Below are 23,257 nucleotides of genomic sequence, written 5' to 3' on the forward strand. Positions count from 1 at the left end.
AGTGAAAAGATTAGACTAGGTGTCCTGAGTCCTTTAGGAATGTGCTTTCATAGTCCCTCTTATCAGGAGGCTCAGTATGATGCACCTGATTTCTGGGCCTCAGTTTTCTCTTCCATAAAGTGGGGGGGGGGGGAGGGGGGTGGTTCTGAAGGGTGATCTCAGAGGGCTCTTCCCTCTCTGGCACTCTGCTGGGGGATCTGACTCCCCTGACTTCCTCCAGAGTTCACAAGCAGGGGCACCCCCCCACCTCCCCACCCCCACCCCTCTCAGCTTCAGTGCAGCCAGCTCTGAAATGGGCCTGGTTCTCTGGGCTGGCAGCCCTTGGGCAGACTGGAGGCCACACATCCATATAGACTCCCCCGCAGACCTATGACAGTTTGGGCCTCATGGCCCCCTCCTCCTGCCTGACCTGGTCCAGCATGACAGAGGGGACAGGCATCATCTTCTGCCTGAGGGGCCACATGTCCCAAAGCCCCTGCTCTGTGCCTGCACCTCTGTGCTTGGGACTGAATCCATCCTCAGCAAGCGAGTACCTAAGGTGGGGAGGTGGTGGAGAGAAACCCAAGACAGAGAGGGATTGGTATCCTGCGGGGGTGTGAGAGAGGGCTTGGGAGGCCAGAGGAAGCAGGCAGGGAGTCAGAGAGGGAGGTTTGGGAACCTTCCAGCTGGGACTAGCAGGAGAGAGGGGCTTTCCTGGCAGCGGGACTTCTGGCATGGGCCCAAACTCAGGGCGACCTCTGGATCACTCCTCCATCCTCCCAGCAGATGGCAGTGTGCGTATGGGAACCAAAGCAACAGCTCCTGGGATCACCAGCACACGATTTTGCAGGCTGGAGAGCAGGAGAAGGACCACTGACCCTCTTGTCAAAGAGGGGAATGAGGAGATAAGGGGTCCTCTATCTTGCTGAAGAGTCACCAACCACCCTGGTGAGCTGCTAAGGGGAGGCTTGTCCAGGAGTGCTGGGCCCAATGGTGGCGGGTCTCTTCTCTCTCCCAGGGTCAGATCCACCCTGCCCTGCCTGGTGCTTAGGCTCCTGTGGTCCTGGGTGGGGTCCAGATGGACCATAGGCCCTCAGGACACCCCAACATCGGGGAACACCACTCCCCACCCCCACCTGACTCCTGTGCAGCCAGCTCTGTGTTTGGAGCTTGTCCCCACCTCTCAGATTAAAGCTGCTTCTGGGTAGCTCTCCCCTGTCTATCTGTTTCATCCTGTCTCCTGGGCCCTGCAGCATGAGTGAGTTGCATAGTTCCGGAGCCTGTTCTCATTAGCCCCTACAGCTCAGCCTCACTGACCTGGCCGCTTCCCTAGGCACAACTTTTTATGTCCCCCATAGTGCCCTGAAGAACAGGGCCCAGAGAAGCGGACAGCAGCCTACTTCCATCCCATTCTCAGAGCACTGGGGCTGGACTGTAAAGAAAGTTAATAGATGGGCAGTGGCGGGGTTTGCCTGACTTTGGCTCTGTGAGGCCTTTCATCTTGGGGGATAAGCTTCTGTTTTACTCAGGGGTCTTTTGTGTGCAAGGAGCAGAGCACCCCAAGAAAGGAAGGCAATAAGCAGGAAATCTGAGTCTTCCCAAAGCCCAAGGACAGGGCCATACCCGAACAGTGCAGGGAGTCAAGAGCCTGGGCTGGAAGCTGCTCGCAGATCCCTCATAGCTGGAGGACCTCAGTGGCAGGTACTGACGTTCCTCACTGCAGTGCTGTCACTAACCTGACTGAGCATTCCCTGTGTGTCCGCTTCTCCTCTTTCACACACCCTCCGTCTGTCCTCTGTGTTTGACCCAGATTTCCAAAAGCAGGAATCCGATTTGCCATCTCCTGTCACATACCAGATTCTTGTCCAGTTGGCTGCATTGGGGGATTGCGTAGTACGACACTTGCTGCCTAGACAGGGCGATTTCAGACACTGTGATGGCATGAAGGAGGCTGCTTATAGCTGGCAAGTGGTGCCCTGCACAGGGGTGCCTGGCTCAGGGGCGAGTGGGAGCTGTCATTCCATCCGCACTCCTTGGCAAGCCATGCAGCTTTGTGTGAGGCTGCATCAGCCCAGAGGAAGGGAGAAGGGGGTGCCTTAGGCAGAACAGAAGTGGCCCTGAGATACATCAGATACTATGATTAGCACATAATCTTTTTATTACCTAGGACAGTGCATTTCTTCTCTCTTCTCCGCTCCACCCTATATCAGCTAGTTTTTGCTGCACAACAAACTAACCCTCCCTGCTGTGGACTGAATGTTTGTATCATCTCTAAATTCCTATGTTGGTGCCCGCTGTAACGGCATTTGGAGGTGGGGCCTTTGGGAGATAATTAGGTCATGAGGATGGAGTTTTCATGAATGAGATTAGTGCCCTTTTAAGAAGAATCATGAGAGAGATGATCTTTCTCTTTTGGACATATGAGGATACAACAAGAGGGTAGCCATCTGCAAATCAGGAAGAAAGCTCTCATCAGGAACCAGATCAGCCACTACCTTGATCTTGGTCTTCCCAGCCTTCAGAGCTGTGAGAAATAAGTGTTTGTTGTTTGAGCAACCCAGTCTGTAGTATTTTGTTATAGCAGTTCAAGCTAAGACACTCCTCCAGATTAGTAGCTTAAAATAACAGCCACTTCTTTTTGCTCATGAGTCCATGGGCTGGCTGTGTGGTTCTCCTGATTTCAGCCTGGTTTCATTGGTCTAAGCTAAGCTTCTTCATGTCTCTGCCTTCAGCTGGAGGCTCAGCTTGGGGCTGGATGACCCAGGATAGCATCACTCACATGACTGACAGTTCTGCTTCTGGAAGTTGGCTGGCTGTGAAAGGGGGTATGGGGGTAACTGGACTACATGTCTCTCATGAATTAGTAAGGTAGCCTGGACTTGTTGACATGGCAGCTCAAAGTTCAAAGAAAGCAAGTGGAATCATGCAAGGCCTCTTGGTCCAGGCTCAGAATTTGCACAATGTCTCTTCTGCTATATTCTTTTGGCCAACAAGTCATAAAACCACTCCAGATTCAAGGAGTAGGAAAAGGACTCTGTTTATTTATTTTATTGAGGTCATGTTGGTTTATAACAATATCTCAATTTAAGGTGTATATCATTGTATTTTGACTTCTGTATAGACTACCTCATGTTCACCTCCAAGTCTAGCTACCATCCATCACCATACGTATGTGTCTCTTTACCCCTTTCACCCTCCCTCCACTTCCCTCCCCTCCAGTAACCACCAATCTGGTCTCCATATCTGTGTTTTTGTTTGTTTATCCTCTACATATGAGTGAAGTCATATGGTAAATGTCTTTTTCCATCTGACTTATTTCGCTTAGCATAATACCCTCAAGGTCCATCCAATCCATGTTGTCAAAAGTGGCAAACTTCATCTTAGGAAAAAGACTCTTGATGGGAGATGCTGCAAATCACATTTCAAATGGGCAAATAGGAGAAGAATAATTTATGCCGTTTTTGCAACCTATCACACACCACCAACTCTGACCATGAGGTTTCATTGCAGGCAGGAAAGAGGTGACCAGAGAGGGAACCTAAGCATAGTTCCAGGGAGCCCTTGAGGACAGAAATACATGGTACTGCTCCTAAGCTTTGTATACAAATCTAATGTTCTTAGATGGAGACCTTTTCCTACATCTTTTTCACTTAGAGCCCCATCTTTTCTCTTAAAATTGATATAATATGAAATTCTCATAGTTGTCAATGCCTCTCTGAGACTTATGCCCCCTGGAACACACTCTTAGCCATCATTAGAGAGTGGATGAGAGGCTCCGATGTCTGTGAGAGGCTCACTCAGCAACCTGACCTCTCAGTGTCTCCTTCCTCCATCTGTACATGACTTCATTCCTCGCCCTCACACCACTGTATCAACCCTTCTCTATATGCCCACTCTTGACCTTGTCCTTACCCAAACTGCTTTACCTGCAAAGCCTTATCCTCTAGTATTCTCCTGTGACTACAGTCTCATACTTTGTGTGTATTCACACTTCCTTGCCCCCGCTTCTGCTGTTTTGGTCCTTATTGGACCTGGCAGCTCCTGAAGTCCTCGTCTTCCTGGAAGTCTTTCAGTCTTCTCCTGGCTTTAGTTGCTCTCAGTCCCTCCATCGATCCGTTGCTTTTACCACTGTCAACACACTCAACTCCATTGGCCTCTGTTTTCCCACTCCCCTTTTTAGTAAACTGCCTATCCTGGGTCAATCCAAGCATTTTTCTTTCCTTCTCTTCATGAGGGAGCTGAATGCTACTGGGGACAGTCACCTAAACACAGGACCAGAATCCTACAAACTATGGTGTCCTTTCTGCCAGGCCCTCAACACTGCACATCCTTCCGTCTGTTGGTCCCCAGTACCTCTGTCTCTTGCTTTCCAAGAAGCTATTTCAGAATTTATTCCCTCTCCTCTAACCTCCCTCCACTTCACTCCTATCAGAAAATCCTAAAGAACAGAAACCTTCGTATAGCAATTCCTTTGATGTCCTTCTCTGTCAATAACAAATTGAAGCCTTTCCATGTCTATTGGCTCTGATCTAAACAGTTCTCAAACTTCAGCTTTTCCTTCCTCTCCTAGTTAGCCACTTTGAAGAAATGCCCACACCAATTATCTGTTTGGGTTTAGCCTGGAGGGGACACAGCCCTGTGACTGACATGGGAGTCTGGGTGTCATGTAGGGGTTCCTATCAAAGGCAAGACGGGGCAAGCTAAATCAGACCCCATTATCTCTGCCCTTACAGGGTCATTGCAAAATCAAACAAGCTAATGAATAGAAAGAGCTTTACAGATTATAAAACATGCTGCATGGGGGTAGAACTGTGATGGTAATGACACTGAGTGTGGCATACAAGATAAGATAAGATCTGATCTGATCTTATCCAAGCCAGGCAAAATATGCAAGCTCTTTGAGGGCAGAGCATTTGGGTGATTCTTCTCTGCAGTCCCCCAGGGCCCAGTAAGGGCAGTACATTGATGCTGAGTAAGTCATTGAATGGAACTGAATTTCTTTCTTCAGAAGACCCTTAGTAGTGATACAGATCTGGAGGTTTTAGACCCAGGGAAGGCGAGGCTCTCCGTCACCTGCTATTCTCCTGGGAGTAGCTATTCCTCCTTTTGCACCCATCCATACACACCTCTTAGCCTCAAGGAAATAGCCTGGAATCTTAAGCCTCCAACTTCACCAAGGGCCTCCTCTGTACTCTTGTCACCATGGACTGCTATTGTCATCACTGGGTGCAAGGTAGCTGGCTACCCAAAAGGAGGGCAATGCACAGTGTCAGCATCTGTTAATCAATCACTCTCTTTTGGAAATACTGCTCACTGTGAAACCAAAAGCAGCAATTAAGCTAACTACATCCATTTCTTTTTATTGCAAGCTATTCAGTTGGGTAGCTATAATTATTGTGCATCTATACGTCATTTTACAGTTTTTAATTTCTTAGTTATGTTTGATCAAAAATTGATAAATACGTAAACTACAGTCCAACTCACTGATTCATACCATGCCTGGGACTGTGGGGCATGCTCTGGAGCTGCTATACCAGTATCCACATGCCTTTCCTTCCCTCCACAGCTGGCCATTGAGGATGCCCAACCTCAGTCCCCTGGGCACTGTCACAGGGCAATGTTAAGGGGAGAGAAGAGGCTGAAGTTTAGGTGGCTGGGAAAGAGCAGATTTGGCTTGAGCCTGGAAAACAGACCTGGGGCTCAGAGAGAAAAGACCTCAAGGGCTCAGGGAGTGATGTATATGTCACGAGGACTCTCTGATGTTAGTGGACATTTTACAGTCTCTTTGCAGCTCATCTGGAGAGAGGAATCCAGATCCAGGGAGGCTCTGCCACTCCTGACCTAATCACAGTGGCTCATGGCATGATGGTTCTGCTCACCCTCCTTTTCCTTCCTCTGTTTCTCCAACATGACCCCCTATCCTCGTGCTCTGCCTTGACAGCCATGTAGTTCCCGGGTCTATCTCCTTTTCCCTCACTGCCCTGAAGCCTTGTCTGGCCTCGTATTTGACTCTGGAAATGAACCTGGTGTGGGGAATCAGATTGGGAGAAGAGAATGTGAGGAGCCTCAGGCCAAGTGTTTGATGGCTCAGCAATATCCAGCCAGCCCATTCCTGTACACCATTCTGATGCTGGAGCCCCAGATACCCCTGTAATCAGCCCTCTATTCATCTGTTTATTTAATAAACATTAATAACATTAAATTTATTTGATAAACACAATATGTGCCAGGTTCGGTTTAACCATGTTTGCTGATTGAAACGTGAAATACTTATGGGAACATTTTGGTAGAAGGTCAGGGCTAGATGCCTATGGAGTCAGAGCACCTGGCCCCGCTTATTTGCTCTGTAATATGAGTAAATTATTGAATTTCTCTGTGCCTCATTTTCCTAATTTGTAACATGGAAAGAATAATAACAATGGTAAGGGTATGGTAAGGATTAAATGAGATAATATTAGGTTGGACCATGTGAAATAGCCACCATTTGGCTATTTTTGAACTACAAAAACACCAACTTCATGTGGTTCAACCTAACAAAGTGCTTGGCACAGGGCTTGGCACAGGACAACTGCTCAGTACCTGGTACTTTCACTTCTTATTTTCCAGGTGGTACCTGCCTAACAGTGAGTTATCTCACCTCTACTGTTTGTCTAGTGCTGAAATTTGGAGATGAGGCTCTTTGTAGCACCACCAGGAAGGTTTTGACTCAAGGTTTACGTACTCAGTGGATTAATTTTACTCGAGGCTGGGGGACAATCATGTTAGAGCAGGCAGTGATTAATAACAGTTAAAAACCAGCAAGGGAGTTACCTAATTGTGTCTAGGAGTTGGCATTTCTTTAGATCTTATTCAAAGTGGTCCACATCAGTTAAATGTAAAGTTAACTATTAATGCTTATTAATATTCTCTCAATTATTTTAACAGAGTTTTATTTCTAGAAAACCATAATGGAATGGGAATTATCTCTATTTTTAATCACAGATAATTTTTTATCTGTCCATTAATCACAAATATATTTTTTAAGTGCTAGGAAGAGGCAGAGGCAGAAGCATGTTGACTATGAGCTGAGAAGCGTGCTGTCCTCAGTCCTAGAGGGGAAAGGAGGGGAATGGGAGGTGGGATGAGAGTCTGTTTTCCAGAAAGCTTGAATCTGGGAGGAACACACAGCCTGGAGGCCAGGGTCCTAGACAAAGCCCTCCTTTTCTCTGTCTCTTCTTCTGTTGTATGACCTACTCAGGCAGGACTGTCACTGGAAACATCAAAGGCTCTCCCCTGCTGGAAACCAGCCCACTTAACCTTGTGTCCAGAGCTCTTCCCACAGCAGCACTGGTCTCTGCTCCGATGCCCAGAGGTGAAGAGCTAGCATCTCAGCTTTTCCATGAGCACCTTGTGGGCAAGGCAGGCTTCTCAGGGCTTCAGGGATTTTCTCAATGCCCGTACGGCTTTCCTTGCATTCCCTCCAGCCAGGGCCCAATTCCTAGTTTTCAAGGAAGTCAGGTGAGGCTCCAAGACCTGTAGTCTCCTGGGGCCTTCTGGCTTGGCAGAGCAAAAATGTACCAATACCTGCTGCAGCTGCAAGCCCCTTCCTGTGTTTCCTCGTCTCCCTTCTCCAGCATGTTTCCAGTCCTTAGAAAGAGTGTGATGCAGACCCTGAATTCCCTTTGGCTCTTAACAAAGAGGCTGTACTTTTATTTACAGAGGGAACAAGAAGAGAGGCAGGAGAAAGCACAACTCCCCTGTGGTTTGCCAGTCATTGCCTTGGAGCAGGAAAGTCCCACCCCACATGTTGCACATGAGGTAATGGAGGCTCAGAGAAGGGGAGGGGCTCACCCAAGGTCACACAGCGAGTCTCTTTTCCTTCCTCTAATAAGCTTTTCTTTCCACAATTTTATATTAAGTGCCAAACTGTAGGCCACCCCCAGAGAAGAGGAACAAGAGAACCGATCTCAAAGTCTGCATCTCGGCAGTAGAACCCTCTGTGTTACGAGGCCCTAGGGAAATGCAACCCCCCAAGTTTGAAGTGAGGAGGCCCCCTCTTAAAAAATCAGTTAAAATGCCCTCCTTTATGCACATGCCAACTTTGACTTCAAAAAGACTTTATTCCCAAGGATAAACAACCCCATGTTTGTGTAATATAATTAAGTGAAGGCATCTTTAAATGTCATACTAGCTTGTGCCCATTTCAAATTGTTATGCATCAACAGAACTTAACGAGATAGCCAAGGCTTCTCCTTGCTGTGAGACGGAGATAAGCCACAGCACTGTGGGCCCTTTAATAGATTGCCAAAATAAAGCATTTTCTATGCAAATTATTCATGCAGTGGGACAGCTAATCGCTTGCCAAGAGCCCGCCCACTGCCTCTCTGCAATTAGTCGTGAAGTTGAAGGAACTCCAAACTCCGCAGGCGCACTCAGGGCCTCCTGCTCCTGTGGCTGCTGTTCAGGTGAGCAGAAACTTTGTTTCCTCTGGTGGCGGGACCTGGACTCCCTGTGATGGAGACAGGTGAAGGCAGTGAGGAGTGGGCAGTAGGAAGATGGCTAAAGGTGAAGTGGGAGTTGGGGTGGGGCAGTTCCTGGAGTGTGGTCCACACTGACTCCATGGGTGCAGTGTGTAGTTGGGCAGCTGTTGCACCCTAAGATTCAGTTTTCTCATCAATAAAGTCAGGATGGACACTGGTCCAAGACACCCAATAGTCTGTTTCAAGTGTGTTTCGAGGACAAGAGGCAAAGGGAATTGGGAGCAAGCTCAGCCCTTCCCCTGCTCAAGGAAGAAGCCACTTTGGGCTCACAGGAAATCAGATACTCAAGATCAGAATAGAGATTTGGAGTCAGGACCCCTGCAGGGTCCCAGCCCGCCATCGCTCCCAGCCTGGTACCTGTCGTCATAGATATAGGAAGTCTCTGTAGCAGCCAGAGGAGAGTCCCAGATAATTCAACCAATGCCTTGAGCTCCCTCACTCTCACACCAACCAGCCAGCTCTCTCGAGGTCTCTCTCTGCTTCTCTCCCAAGTCTGTGTCTTGAGACTATCAATGCCTCTGCCCATGTCAGTGTTCTGTCACTTTCTCTCTCTTTCTTGCTCTCTCTCTCTCCCACCAAAAGCTGGCTGTGGGAGCCTCTCCAAGGGAGGCCAGCATACAGTGGCCTCCTAAAACAACCAGAACAGATTTTATCTGGGAGAGGAAAATTAGGGTACCTTGCTCTTGTACTGGCTTGTGCAGGGCAACACACCCAACCTGGGGTCACATGTTCACTCCCAAAGGAGTGGGACCAAAAACTCTAGCCCACCTTTGGCCTCAATCCCAAGATCTGACAAGATGGGCCAAACTCAAATTGTCCAAAGGAGCAGACTTGCCTACAGCAGGATCAGGGAACCCCAGGAGGGCAAAAGTGATGTGTGTGAGCACACATGGGCAAAGGAAGGGACTGTTTTGGGTGTTCTGGGCAGCTTTAGAGGCTAATTGCTCACTTGGTAGGTTAGGGCCTGAGCTAATCTGTGGGTTCTCAAGTTAATGGTTTGCTTATTTAACAGAAGGTTATTTTTATCATTAGGGTTTGTTAACACATCAGAATGGCTGTTATTAGACCTGGCAGAGTGACGGATGTTGGATACTTGCCTTTGATATTCCTCCACAGCCTTTTCATGCACCAAGAGCCCCAGGGAGGACACTGATGAAAGGATCCCTTGTTTGGGACCCAGAGCATCCACCATGCTGCTTCCCATGCTGAGTACTGGCAACTCACAGCCCACACAGTTGGAGCATGTGGCTGAGCCTCCTCAAGGCACCCTGGGAGCTCTAGAAATACCTGTTAACCCTCCTACAGAGGTCAAGGCCCTGAGGGCCCCTGCTCCTCAAGACAGAAATGACCTGGGAGAAGGAGCACATTGAGCCCTTGTAGCTCAGTCACATTAGAGACAAAGGAACTGCTCACATTAGCCAGTTGCTGCTTCCCTGGGCTTCCTTTTTCCTCTCTCCTGAGCCACTTGACCCCACCTTTGGCCTCAATGTGGCCCAGGAGGCATCACTCTGGTTCACTCAGTATCACATCCGGTCCCTGCCTCAGGCCCCAGGGCTGATCACTTCATCCTAACTTGTTATGGGGCTCAAGGCCCCACTGGGTCACCTGCCTCAGACACCATCTTCTTATGCTTAGAGCTACCCTTTGCTTAGACCAGCTTTGCCCCACCAGCCCCTGTGGCTGGAGCCCTGTTGCCTGCTGATGCTCAACCCTCCTTGTACCTGGCCCTGGCTATCAGAGGAGCATGGCCCTAAATTCCTATTGCCAAGCTCCATGATCTGTAGATTCCTCCCCTGCTGAGTGGGTTCAGGAGCATTGAGCCTGAGCTGGGTTGTGCCTGGTGTTTGCCCCTGCCTATGGTCTCCTGGTTCCTATGTGTGGCTAACTCCCACACAGCACTGAGAGAAGGTGGGGTGCATGTGATCAGGGTGAGGGACTCTCCTTACTTCCTCATCCTGGGGTGGCTCCAAGTCCAGGTCCCCCCACAGCCCTTCTGCCTCAGTGACTCAGGCTTACTCTCTCACGTGGGAGACACCACAAAGCTGCCCTGAGTGCTTGCAAGTCTGGGCATGTGGGTCTGTGCTTGGGGAAGGCAAAGAGAAGGCAGAACTATGAGACTCTGAGCCCTACATGCCAGGGCAGGCCTGGGGGGGTGCAATGACAGAGGATGGGCCAGCAGAGTGAAGAGAGGAGATGGGGCAGAATGGGAATGCGGGACGCTGGAGAAACTTCACCCACTCAGAAAGTAGCCAAGACCTGACTCTGTGTCGTGAGCCCTGGGAAGAGAAAAGATAAGTTCTCCATCCTTCTTCTTCTTCCGTGACTTTCTCTACTTCCTTGTCTTCCCGTCCCCATCCATGGCCCTTCTTGCTAAGGAGATGTGCTGACTCTGCTTCACTATGGGTCTCACTGTATCTGGGGGCTAGCCCAGGACGCTTCCTTCCATGTGGAAAATCGTTTCTGTACAAAATGCATTCTGAATACCTAATGGTTCCCCAATGGGTTTCTGGAGCCCAAATCCTGTATAGCCAGAGCTTATCTACACTCTTGGACATGTGCAGCCTTGTTCCACACTGGACAGGACCCCCAGTGGGCCATGACCATGGCAGTCTGTTTCCCTGATTCTTTGCTGACAGGTCCTAATGTTCTCAGAGTGCCTTGAACCCACCAGAACTCAGGGCGCACACTTCAGTGAGTGAAGGAAAGTGACTCTACACTGCACGACCCAGGAATTTGTATATTTAATTCTCCCCCATCCCAAGTGATTCTAAGACACAGCTAGAGGTGGGAACGCTAATCTTGACAACTGCTTCTTGGACTTTAGCATGCATCAGAATCATCTAGAGAGCTTGATAAAACATAGATTCTTGGACCCTATCCTCAGAGATTCAGATTCAGGAGATCTGAGGTGGGGCCCAAAAATCTGTGTTTCTAAAAAGCTCCCAGGTAATGGATGCTGCAAGTCCTGGACCACTTAGAGTAGCAAGGATCTGGTCTGTGCTCTCTGCAAAGCAAGGCAGGGGATGCTGTCTTGAGGGCTCAAGTTCCCACTTGAGAAGGGCTACAAAACTCAAGCCAAACTCAAGTGGGCCATGTTGCCACGTGTCGAGCCTCCAGCCTGGCCCAGATGACCAGGGCATCAAGAGTGGTAGCTGCTTCCATTGGCTCGTCCCTCATTGACAGGTCGTCATTGATGGCAGAAACTTGGCCAATGGCAATCAATCAGGGGGCCCGCGCTGCCTTAAATACCAGCAGAGCAAACAGCCCCAGACAATGCTGCACCATATATCAATTACCAAGAGGCTGTGTGCTTCTCTGGGCGGAGGGAGCCCGAGTGAGCGGCCAGGGCTGCTGCCCCAGCTGATAAGGGCCTGCATTGTTCGGGGACAGCTGGCGGCCCGATAAGGGCCTGCTCGCCTGAGATAATGGCAGTGGGCAGGCGCCTCACGGCAGTTTAGAATTTCTTGGGTCTCCAAGAAAGGTTCTATTAAGCCCACTGACCCCAATTGAATATTAATTAGCTAATTAACGGATTTATTGTTCCACGCCATTTCTGGAGAGGCCATTTTTTTCGAGTGCCATTATTTTTGTAAATGATTTTTCGCATTGTGCATAATTGAATCTTTGCAGCTGCCAGCATCTTCTGCATGATTTGGCAAAAAAAAGGAAGCAGAAGCACTTAGGGTTTTTTTCCCCCTCTCTGTCTCTGAACAAATGTTTTCAGCCCCTCCTGCTAATGCTGGAGCGAGGGGGAGGGAGTGGGGCTGGCTCTGTTTCACAGGTTTGTTTTTTAAGCTGAACTGCAACGTCCGCACTCCTTTCCCTTCCTTTTGTGGGCAGCTGGGGGCCGAGGCACTCCGGGGCGGTCTGCACCAGGCCTTTGTCCAGCTGTCTTCAAACTAGCCACACTTAGCTTTACTCAGCCCAAACTCCTTAAAGCGTTATGCGTTATAGTAGAGGGTAGGCAGAGGGAACAAGGCCTGAGCTTGTGGCACCCAGAGCTCCCAGTGGAGGGGGGCCAGCTCTGACCAGCAGGGCAGCACCCTCTGTGAGTTTGGCCTTGGTTCCTGCCCTTATCTACCCCAGCCCCCAGCCTGGCCTCCCCTAGCTGGAGCCTACCCTGGGTCTGGTTGCTTTGGAGGAACAGAAACCCATCGCAGCACCTCTCTGCTGCACTTTAATAAGTCTTTGCTCAGAATTCCACACCAGGGCTGCCTGGCTCCCTGGAGCTGGCATCTGCCCATAATAAGTTGACCTGGAAGGTCCCACAGGCAAATGGCTGATCGAATCAAACCCATTCCTCAGCACAGGGTCTGAAATAGGAGGGTTATGTGTGCTGGGGTGGGGCTGGCTTGGGCAGCTCAGCAATATTATCAGGCGGCATTGGGGAGCCCCCTTGGACCTCTCAGCCCCTTCAGCATTGTTAATGAAGCGAGGGGCAGGCAAAGGCTCCAGGAATATTAGTCAGGGCCCCTGGTGGGCGGGTCTAAGGAAGGTTTGTGCCCAGGACCTGCCCCTGGCCTCCAGGGGCTGCAGAACTTTATTGGGATTTTTTATTAAGCCACGTCTTCCTGCCCTCATCCCTGGCCCTATCCTGCTGCTTGTGTGCCGAAAGAGGAATTCTGAAGGCTTTTCTGAGCACAGAGATGAGTCAGGAAGGAGTTCTTGCATCCTTCTCTGCAGACACTGGCTGCAGCCATGCCATCTGCCCAATTCCTGTCCTCTGGACTGGAATAAAGTCCCAGCGGACAGACTGACAGACTGTCATGGCCATCCCCACTGGGTACAAAAGTGTAAGAGACCCCAAAATTCTGGCTAAGAGCTGGAGGTGGCCCTTAGAGTTGGAGTGGGAGTGTGGGGGCTCCTTCAGCTTCTGTTTGAACACCTCCAGGAAGGGAAGCTCACGACCACTGAGGCAACTTTAATAATGAGAAGAGTTGGCCTTATATCGAGTCTGCAAACTCCTCCCTAGACCCTCCCTCCAGAGTCTCCCTCTCCCCATGACAGGCATTCAGCTAATAAGAGTAATGATCATAGTAGTATCTGATATTAACTGAGGAACTACTGTGTGCCACACACAGCACTAGGTGCCTGTCATGCATCACCTCATTTAGTCTTCCTAATATCCCTGTGAGGTAGGTGGGATTTTGAGGCACAGACATGTGATGCAACCTAGGCAAGGTCACTAATGAAGGTAACAGCACCAGACACCAAACCCCACTTTGCTAGACCCCCGAGCCCCCAGTTTTGACCACCCTACTCCATAGTCAGGAAAACTGTGGCCCTGAGGCTGCCCTCCTGCAGGGTCAGCAAGCTCAGTTGCTGCAGATGCTCACCATCCAACAAGGTCTCACTCCTCTCTGCCATCCTGGGCTTTATTCCTGAGTCCAAAGCCCAGAGGTGGCCTTGTCAGGACAGAGCAGAGTGAGCCCATTGCCTGCCACATTTGAGACACTATACTCTGATAATGCAGCCTGGTCAGCGATAAGATTCTTAGCAAGGGGTCATGCCCCTCCACAACACCTCCTACCCTCCAAGATCAGACTCATTGTTTTCAAAAGGAGCCAAAAAGATCATCTTCTCCAATCCTCTGAATTTTGGAAGAATTTGGCCTGATCCTCCCCAGAATCTGCCCAGGGACCCCTCTCTGATCCCAGTGAGTCGACAGCTGGAGCCTTCCTCAGGGAGTTAGGGGTGGAGAGAGAGGCCTCCAGCCAAGAGGCCAGTGAAGCTGCACAGACCTGATTCTAACCTTCCAGATCATTTGAGCCCTGTTCTAGGAATTGACCCGGTCAGGAAACTCCAGTGCCAGCAGAGCACCTCCTGCTGGCTTCCCTGGGGGCCGCAAGCCATATTGGGTCCTTTTGGGAAATTCCTTCCAGTTTTTTATTTTATAAAGAGGAGTCGGCTCAGAGAGGGGAAGAGACCTGCCCAAGGTCACCCAGCCACACTAAGGGGACAGGGCCATGCCCTGTTCTCCTCTGCCCCTATGAAAGGTCCACTGAATGTTTGGTCAGAGATCTGAGAAGGCAAAAGTCATACTGGGCTCCGAGAACTAAGGGACCCCCTATTAGGAACCTGGTTCTCTGGAGGGGGCACCCACTGGCCACGTCAGTCGGGCTGCCTGGAATCCTGCCCACATTCCCATGGCCAAGTTCTGGGAGTTGGTATTGCTTAAACCCCCTCCCCCTTCCCCCGTACTTCCTTAATATGATGTTTTCAAGGCTCTCAACAGGAATTGTTTCATCAGATGGAACAACTCAGGCTCCAGCGAGCAAACCCCTGTCCCCCCGGGATGCCACCTCTGACGGAGCTGCAGGCATCCTGGCAGAGTCTCACATCCCTGACTCAGGCTCGGTGGCCTTGGGCAAGTCACAAGTCTCTGAACATTAGTTTTTTAACTTGACCATCAATTTCTTAGCTGTCAAGTGATTGATAATAATAATAATGCTAGTCCTCATTCCATGGAGTTGTTGGGAAGACTGAGCAAGAAAGGGGTTTGCGCTTCCCCGTCAGGGGTACCCAGTGCAGTGCTGGGGTGAGTCAGTGCCACAGGATAAACATGGGCTTCTTCAAGCAACAGTTTAAGTAGAAAGGAATTCAAAACATATGTTTTGAGAAGCATATATTATGGACTGGCAGGACAGTCCTGGGGGGAGGCCGTAGTGGTCAGAAGGGGTACTGGGGCTCTTGGGGTGCTGATAACATTCTTTTTCTTTGTGTGGGTGCTGTTGACATAGGTGTGCTCATTTTGAAAAGTCATTGAGCTGAACATTTATGATTTCACCACTTTTATGTTATATTTAAATTAAAAGCATACTTCAGAAAAGATGTATTATAAACTAGAATACAAAGATGCATGTGGACTTTTAAGACAAAACATGAGACTTAACCAAAGTCTTGTGTATGTGGCAGACCACATTCCCCCAACACTCCGTCTCCTCTGGTAATCAGGACCCTTCAGAAGAAAAGTGCAAGCCTGACACTTGGTATCAGTTGGTACATGGGGGAAGGGGGGCTCCCAATGGCTTAACTAATGATGGTAAAATTGGGGGATCTGGGCAGATGGGTTGAGGGAAATTCTGGGGTCTGGGGGAGCCCCCCAGATCACAGAGGTAAGCTCCTGTTTCTCCTGTAGGCAGGACCATCTGTGAGCATCCATGTACTCATGTCCTTTCTAAGAAAGGGGAGTGTGGGATAGGGAGCCTCAGCCCTGGGCCAGCCAAGGCCCTGTGGCAGCCTCTCCATTGAGCCCAACTGTCTTACACAGGGTGACTCGGATATACTGGAGGAAAAGTATGTTAGCTACACAGAGCCTAGGAGGGAGGGAAGGAGAGAGGGAGAAGGAGAGGCAAAGTGGAGATGGAGCAAGAGTCACAGGGGACAGAGCATTGAGGCGAAGGGCTTTTCAGTGGGCAAAGCTAGATATCAAAGAGACCAGCATAGAGCATCCGAAACCCTTTATGTGCCCAAGGCAGGGAAGGCAGGTTCCTACAGCCCCAGCCAGGCCACGCCTTGGAGCCAGGGCAGGCTGCACTGCACACACTGCCTTCGTGGCTGGCTTTCAGGAGCCCATCCTAGCTGATAGCTCAGCCTGAGAGAATAGTGGTTTCCAGCTTTTGCCTGCCTGCCAGTTGACCCCTTGGGGCACTGCCCTTGGGCCTCAGCTTGCCTCTGGCCCATGCACAGTGGAACTCTCAGTTACTACCTGCTTGTACGTGGCTCCTCTCCTCGAGCAACAGGGTCAGGGAGTGGGTGAAGATGCAGCAGCGGATGAGATTGAATTCATTGATGCATATGGAGAAACTAGGTACCCCTCACCTGCAGTGCAAGGCCCTCCTTTCCAGCCCTCAGGTGAGGCAAGTGCATGGTCTGTTGATATTCTCTTGAGAAGAAAATCAGGAAATTGGCCCTTGGACTCTTAGGCCTGGGGATCTGTCCATGGTCTGAAATCCTTTCTGGGCGGTGATACTCAGAGGCAGGCCAAGAGCCCCAGCTGCGGGTGAAGGAGAAGGTCCTGCCCCTTCTCTGAATGCCACCCTGCCTGTCTTCCCCAGGTCTAACACATGCTCAACCCCAGTGGATGGAGGTGCAACCAGTTCTTCCGTGGAGGGGTTCAGCTAAGCACCCCAGATGAATATAGAAAGTTGGAAGACCATTTCATGAGATTTTATGCAGCCAACAATTTTCCTTGTACCACACCAAAGGGGTGCAAGACTTCACCTTTGGAGTCCTTTGGAGGATGTATTAGTAAAATGCTTTGAGCTTCAAATAACAGAAACTCCTGACTCAAAGGGACTTGAAGAATAAAGACATCAGAAGTAGCGTGGGCCCCCATGTGTACTACCAGATAGCTTTATGAAGCCATCAAGGACACAGGTGTTCCCATTCCTCAATTCTTTCTTCCTTGGTGTCACCTTCATTCTAAGGCTGATTTCCTTTGTAGTCATAAGATGCTTCCAGTGGCAAACAGGGCTACCTGTTTCCTTATTCATAAGCAAAAACAAAGATAGAAAACCTCTCCTCCAGTCATGGAATATAAGTTCTTAGTCTGATCATGACAACTTGGATACCTACACACACTGGACCAATAATAGGTGCCGGGTACCCCTGATTTAGACTGATTGTGGAATGGAGGTTGGGAGCCAACCATTCACCACAGAGAGTGTCTCAGGGACAAGCTCCCTTGTTTCCATGAGAGAGAGGAAGATGGTCAGACTTAGGCTCTAGGTCAGTCTCTCAACCAGACATGCATTGCTTCCTCCTGGATTTGCCTAAGAGAAACTCACCACTGCAACAAAGCTGATTCTTACCAGAGAAATGCATATTCCTCTGGTAACCCAATTTTTCATTTCCCTCCAATAACTATGACCTGGAGTTACTGTGCTAAGGAAGTATTTGACTCATTTCTGATCCTGCTTTCACAGGATCCTCTTCACAGAAAATGCCCCCACCTGAGTCACTTGGGATATTGGCACCACTCTCAATTCGTTTCTCTTTGAGCCCCAAATGTCTTTCCTGGTAATGGGGCTGAAGAGGTGGCCACAGTCCATCTCAACTCATAAGAAGTTGTTTGCCCAATGTGAACACCTTTCCTTCAGGCATTTTATTCTCCATTCTTGAAGATGCGCTGGGAGCTGAGCGTGAGTATAATTCCTTGGGAGGAGATCTGGGAGGCTAGGTTTTCTGCAAAGGGGTAAAGCAGACCTTGGAAGCTATGCCAGGGTGGAGCATTTCACCTCTGCATCGCCAGGAGGGTTCTAGTATATGTTTTCTGAATGGATATAAAAATAAAAAGGCCTAGCAGGGGCTCATGAAGAGCAAGTCATGCAAAACTCATTTCTCACCTGGGCAATTGAAACTGCAGGTGTCCCCACCCCTGGCACCTGCTCCCTCCGATTCACCTTTTCTATCACTTTGAAAGAGTGATCTTTCAAAGAGTGCAGATCTGATAGATCTGATCATGTCCTTGTTCCACTTGCAAAGCTCTGACATTTCCCTGTTGCCTCGAGCATAAAGGCCATCTCCTAGCCCAGCTTGAGAACCCCTTCCAGCAGCCTTGTCACTCTCCTCCGGGGCTTCTGCCTTCCTGTTGCAGACACACGGAGCTCTGGGCCACCTTGCATGCCAGCCCAGCTCTCTCCCATTTCTGGGCCTTCACCCACTGCCCACTATGCCCATCCTCCTTTGTTCGAGAGTTCAAGCTCCTTTCTTCGGAAACTTTCCCATCTCCCAGGCTGAGTTAGTCACCTCTCTCCCTTCTTTCTGAAGCTCTGCCATGATTCCAACCACATTCAGTTGTGACTTTTTCCCCGGCTGGCTCCTGACTCCTCTCCTTCCTGTGAGAGTTCTCGAGGGCAGGGACTTTGCTTCATTTCTTTTGGGTCTGCTTTGTCTTACACTGCATCAGATGCTCAACATACAGTGGATAGAGAGAAAGGGGGATGGAGGGATGAATTACACCAACGTTACTTTTTTCTACCTAGGTCGCTAGACAGCTATCAGGGATGCATTGCAGTATCTAGACTTTTGATAAATTATGTCATGACCTCATCCATGCTTGTGATGGAAAACTGTGTTTGTCTTGGTGCTACTCAGCTGTTTGAAGAACCTCCCGCAAAGAGCGCCAATAATGGTAGCCTAGTGACCAGCCACAGGCCATGTCATGCTCAATTTTTAGCCAAGAAAGTGGTCATCTCTACTTGCAATTAGTGTTACTACCCCTCAGCAGAGGTGGCATTTAAAAATGTCACCACATTTTGCTGAACTCTGCCACCTGCTGAACCCTTCTGGTCTATCAGGCCTTGGAATCCTCCCAAGTAAAGGGCACCCCCTGACCCCAATCTGTGCCCTGTTCCCCAAGACAGGGACAATTTAGTATCTCCATAACGTGCACCCCTTTACTTCTAGCCTCCTTCCCTACTTCTAGCAGCCCCCCCCCCCCAGCACACCTGGCCACCTGCTCCTCCTAGAGCTCCATGAGCACTGTCCCACACCAAGGCCCTTGCCCTTGCTTTTGCCTCAGCCTGAAGTGCCCTTTCTCTACATCTGCTCCCAGATCAATCCTAGACCCAGCTTGAATAAGCCTGGGTCCCAACCTGACCCACCAAAAGCCTTCTTCCTCAGTACTCTTGCTCCACTGCAGACTATCACTCCACTCTTATTAGCGTAGAGCTTTGACAAATGATGCCCAGTGAGGTTCTCTGTGTGACTGCAGGAAAGAACATATTGAAAGTGTCCATGGGACTCATGACTTAAAAAACAAAGGACTGGTGTGCCATGCCCTGCTCAGGAACCTATGACAGCTCTCCATTGCCTCACACATAAATGTGTAAACTCTTCTGCTCAGCTTCCAATTTCCTGTGCCCCACTTCAACTCTAAACACATGCCACTTCCCAGTGGCCCCTCTTCTGTTTCAACCAGTCAAGATTCCAGACCCCCCTGTACCTGTAAGGCCTTCTCTCATATCTCTAGCTATTCTTTCTGCAAGAAGCAGTTCAGTATCTACCTCCTCTCAGGTATTTTGTGCCACATGGACCATCCCCTCTTCAGAGTTCTCACAACATGGTACTCATTCATTCATTCTCACCATGTATTGCTTATATTAGCGGTGTATATCTGAGGTACCACAGAGGAGGTACCATGTCCCAAGATGCAGAAGAGCTGACTTTTATTCTCTCCTCCATACCACCTGGCTACATTACAATATATTTTATTTCCTCACCTGTAAAGTGGGAATATTAACCTGTGCACTCCCAGGGAGGTTATGAAACACAGTACAGCAGTGGAGGTGACAGGGCTTTAATCAGCAGAAGCATTTCTGTTATGGTAGTTGTCAATGACAATGTTGGGTGGGTATGTTCCCAGAGAGTACATATCTGTGACCTCAGGAATATAAACTGCCCGTGGAGAACAAGGGGACTTTGTTATGCTCCCTCTAAAGTCTCTTCAGGTCCAAGGGTATTATTTTACTGTAAAAAAGGGTTACTGATGAGCAGTGGGGGGTAGGTGGAAATATGAGCCTTCCCTAGGGAATAAAGGCAACCAGAAGTGTATTGGGGATCTGGTCACCATCCAAATGGGGTCAGGAGCCTGGAACTTACATCTATTGTGGGACTCTGGAATCTGTGCCCTTTCCTCTGTATGGAGTTTTTTTAGTCTTTGCCTGTTTCTCTGCAAAGATTACAAGGTAAAAGTGGAAGGTGTACAGGACCAGTAGAGTGTAGGAAGGGGAGATAGGAACATGGTTCATTCTTCATGCCTAATTCTTCAAAGCACTGCTGGTGGCGATGTTCACCAGTGACAAAGCTGGTGGTGGAAGGTAGAGTCTGACCCTACTTGTCCTGACGAGGGCCCAGGGCTTGCACTGCAGAGGCCTTGGGGTCCACAAGAGGACAGATCATGCCACTTTTTTCTTATATTCCTACTTCAACAGGGCTAAACATTGGTGTGGATCTATTGGTTATGGTTATCTATTCATTAGCCCATTGGTTATGAGCTAAACTTTGGTGTGCATCTACTGCTAGTGGGTCTGAGACAAGGGCATGCGGTGATAGCCTACCACCATTTGTCCTTTGGGAGGGGACTCAGGGGACCCCAGAATGTGGGAGGCGGAGGGATGTCTAGGATTATGTAGCACAGCACCCAATAAATACAGAGGAGCAGAGCCAGATGGAGTCAAGAGCCTAGGTTAGAGGCTCTAAGTTAAAGAAAAAAATGTTAGGGCATCTCCCTATGTAATTTAAAATAAATATAAAAACTAAATTGCAAAATAAAATTATGCTTTTGAAATGAAACAAACTTACATATATACTGAAATTGAGATCACTCTTTTTTATATAGTCTGATTTTTTAGTTTGGGTTTTCTACCTTGCAGGCCCAGACAGAGGGCAGAGGGGAAGAGGACAAGGTCACAATGAAGGGCAGTGTTGGCATCATTTCCCAGAGTCAGAGAGGCCTGAGCAGGGACCTCCTTTCATATAATTGAGCTGCTCATGGAGGTAGTGAGCTGTTTTCCAGGTGAAGGCCACATCATAATACTTGGAGGTAGCTTCCTCCACCCCTTCCACTCTGTGCTTCTGATTGTGGGCTGAGGCTCAGAAATTCCAGGACCACGGAGAGCTCCAGCGAGTTCTGCAGGCCTGACCTGGTTCCCCCTGCCATGGGCCTGTTCAAACCTTGGACTTGGCCGGAGGAGTTTTGCAGTATTGAGGCCCAAGAGAGCCTGGTGGCCACCATCCAGGACTCATTTTGCCTTTGCCCTTCCTCTTCAACGCCTTCTTTCTGTCCAATCCTGCCAGCCTGGGCCCATCCTGCCCAATCTCAGCCTTCCTGAATTCACTGGGACATCTTCCTGGAAGGAGAAGAGGCTTTGATGCTTCCAATGCCTCCCTTCCCAGCAGCCTGGAAAGGCTTCTGTGAGGAGCCTCTGCCTGAGGCAGGGCTGGGTAGGAGGACAAGAGCAGAGTCCCTCCTCAGATGGGAAGAGTGTAGTAATTAGCCTTAATGGGGAGGGAAGGGTAGCCCATTTCATTGCAGGGAAATGGGATTTTTAAATCATTTTAAGGGCTGCGTCAGCTCTAAAATGGCCTGTAGTGGAGCCTCAGAAGGGCTGGTAATTAGCTCTCTTGTCTCTAATGAAAGCAGAGGGGCGGGAGGAGGGGTCACTTAATGAACACAGGGATTAACTCCCAAACAGCCCCTAAATAAGAAGGAAGGTGCAGGGGAGCAGGTGAAAGACAGGCCTGGGCCAGTCAGACCCCAGGCTGAGAGGCAGCCAGCACGTGGGAACTTGGAGAAGGAGGTCCAGGGTTGCCTGAGTTCCACAGAACCAGTGCCCACTCCAACCCAACTTGTGCAAAGCCCCCTCACTCTTTCACTGTGAGAGGCTAGGGCTGGATGGTGGCCTGGTGGCCTCAGGCTAGCAGTGAGGAGCTCCACTGTGGGCTGGATTCTGGAAATCCATAGCCCTGCATGAAAGCCCAGGATGAGATGTCACACGTGCCAAACAAAACAACCCCTTCCTCCAGGTGGCACCCGATGGGGTGTGTTGTTAGTGGCACAGAGGAGCCCCCACACCTCAGCCCTGTGATGCACAGCCAGGAGAAATCCACCTGCCTTGGATCCCCTTTGGATCGCTGGAGGCAGGAACGTCCATTAGGAGCCCTGAGGCTGAGCCTCAACCCCAAGCTCCTCTACCCTCGGAACAGACCAGCTGGGCTGAAGGCAGTGAGGTCTGGAGAATAGGAGAAGGAGGGCTGGTCGTGCCCTCAATGTCCTGTGGCCCTCTGGGCATCGCCAATTCTTGCTTTTACAGCACATCCTCTCTTTCCCTGGAAAACTGGTCATGCAGAGTCTGCAGAGAAACCTACTTTCCTGGTGCATCCTCTGTGGAGGAAAGTAACTCCAAGGGTCCAGAACAATCAGGCTAGAATCCCTGGAAGCCATGGGTCCAGCCAACGTGTCTCAAGTTAGTGGCCTTATCAGGCAGGGAGACTGATGATGGTAGCCAAGAACCCGAGCCCAATTTCTTGGTATTTTAAAGAATAATATTTCTTATTAATCTGGAAAACAAAGGGAGAGAATCACTGAGCAGGCGTCAGGACTGAGTGGCGCTTCCTCTCCTCCACGCACTGTATCCATGCAGGATCCTTGGCAGGAATGCAGGTCCCAGGATGCAGGAGACAGAGCCCTGGGCCAGGCTGAGGCCAGGATGTCAGGCACCCGACCCAGGCTGGCTCAGTGTACCCTGGCCATCACTTCCTCTCTGGGCCTCAGTTTCCCCAAAGTGGGCCCATTGGATAAGATGGAATGTAAGGGTGGGCAAGAAAACCTCATTCAGAGCCTGCCCAGTTGCTTAGTAGTGAAGTCTGGAGCACTCTGCTTTGGTGGCCCGGGTTCATGGATTCAGATCCCAGGCACAGACCTATACCACTCATCAAGCCAAGCTGTGGTGGTGACCCACATACAAAATAGAGGAAGACTGGCACAGATATTAGCTCATGGCTAATCTTCCTCAAGCAAACATAAAAAAAGAAAAGAGGAAGATTGGCAACAGGTATTAGCTCAGGGCCAGTCTTCCTCACCAAAAAAAACAAAAGGCCATTCCTTCCTGCTTTATTGAAAATAGGCCTCCTCCAGACACTCTACACTATCTTTAGCTTGTTATTGATCTTTTATTTGGTTATTGTCTTTCTCCCCCACTAAACTGTAAACTCCACACAGAGGACCCTGTCTGCCTTCTCCACTGGCATCTCCA

General features: G+C 49.7%; 1 long non-coding RNA gene across 3 annotated transcripts in view; it reads left to right on the plus strand.

The window, feature by feature from the left end:
* LOC103547183 (uncharacterized) overlaps window positions 1-23,257 on the plus strand; it is a 61,962-nt gene that overhangs the window by 19,828 nt on the left and 18,877 nt on the right. For 2 of the 3 annotated variants that reach the window (XR_011541190.1, XR_011541191.1), the window contains 2 exons: window positions 7,678-7,776; window positions 8,301-8,423. This is a non-coding gene — a long non-coding RNA (uncharacterized lncRNA). Of the gene's footprint in view, window positions 1-762; window positions 928-7,677; window positions 7,777-8,300; window positions 8,424-23,257 lie in introns of all 3 variants that reach the window. The other variant, XR_011541192.1, reaches the window with a different exon arrangement.

Source organism: Equus przewalskii, chromosome 6 (assembly GCF_037783145.1).
Source record: "Equus przewalskii isolate Varuska chromosome 6, EquPr2, whole genome shotgun sequence".
NCBI lineage: Eukaryota > Metazoa > Chordata > Mammalia > Perissodactyla > Equidae > Equus > Equus przewalskii.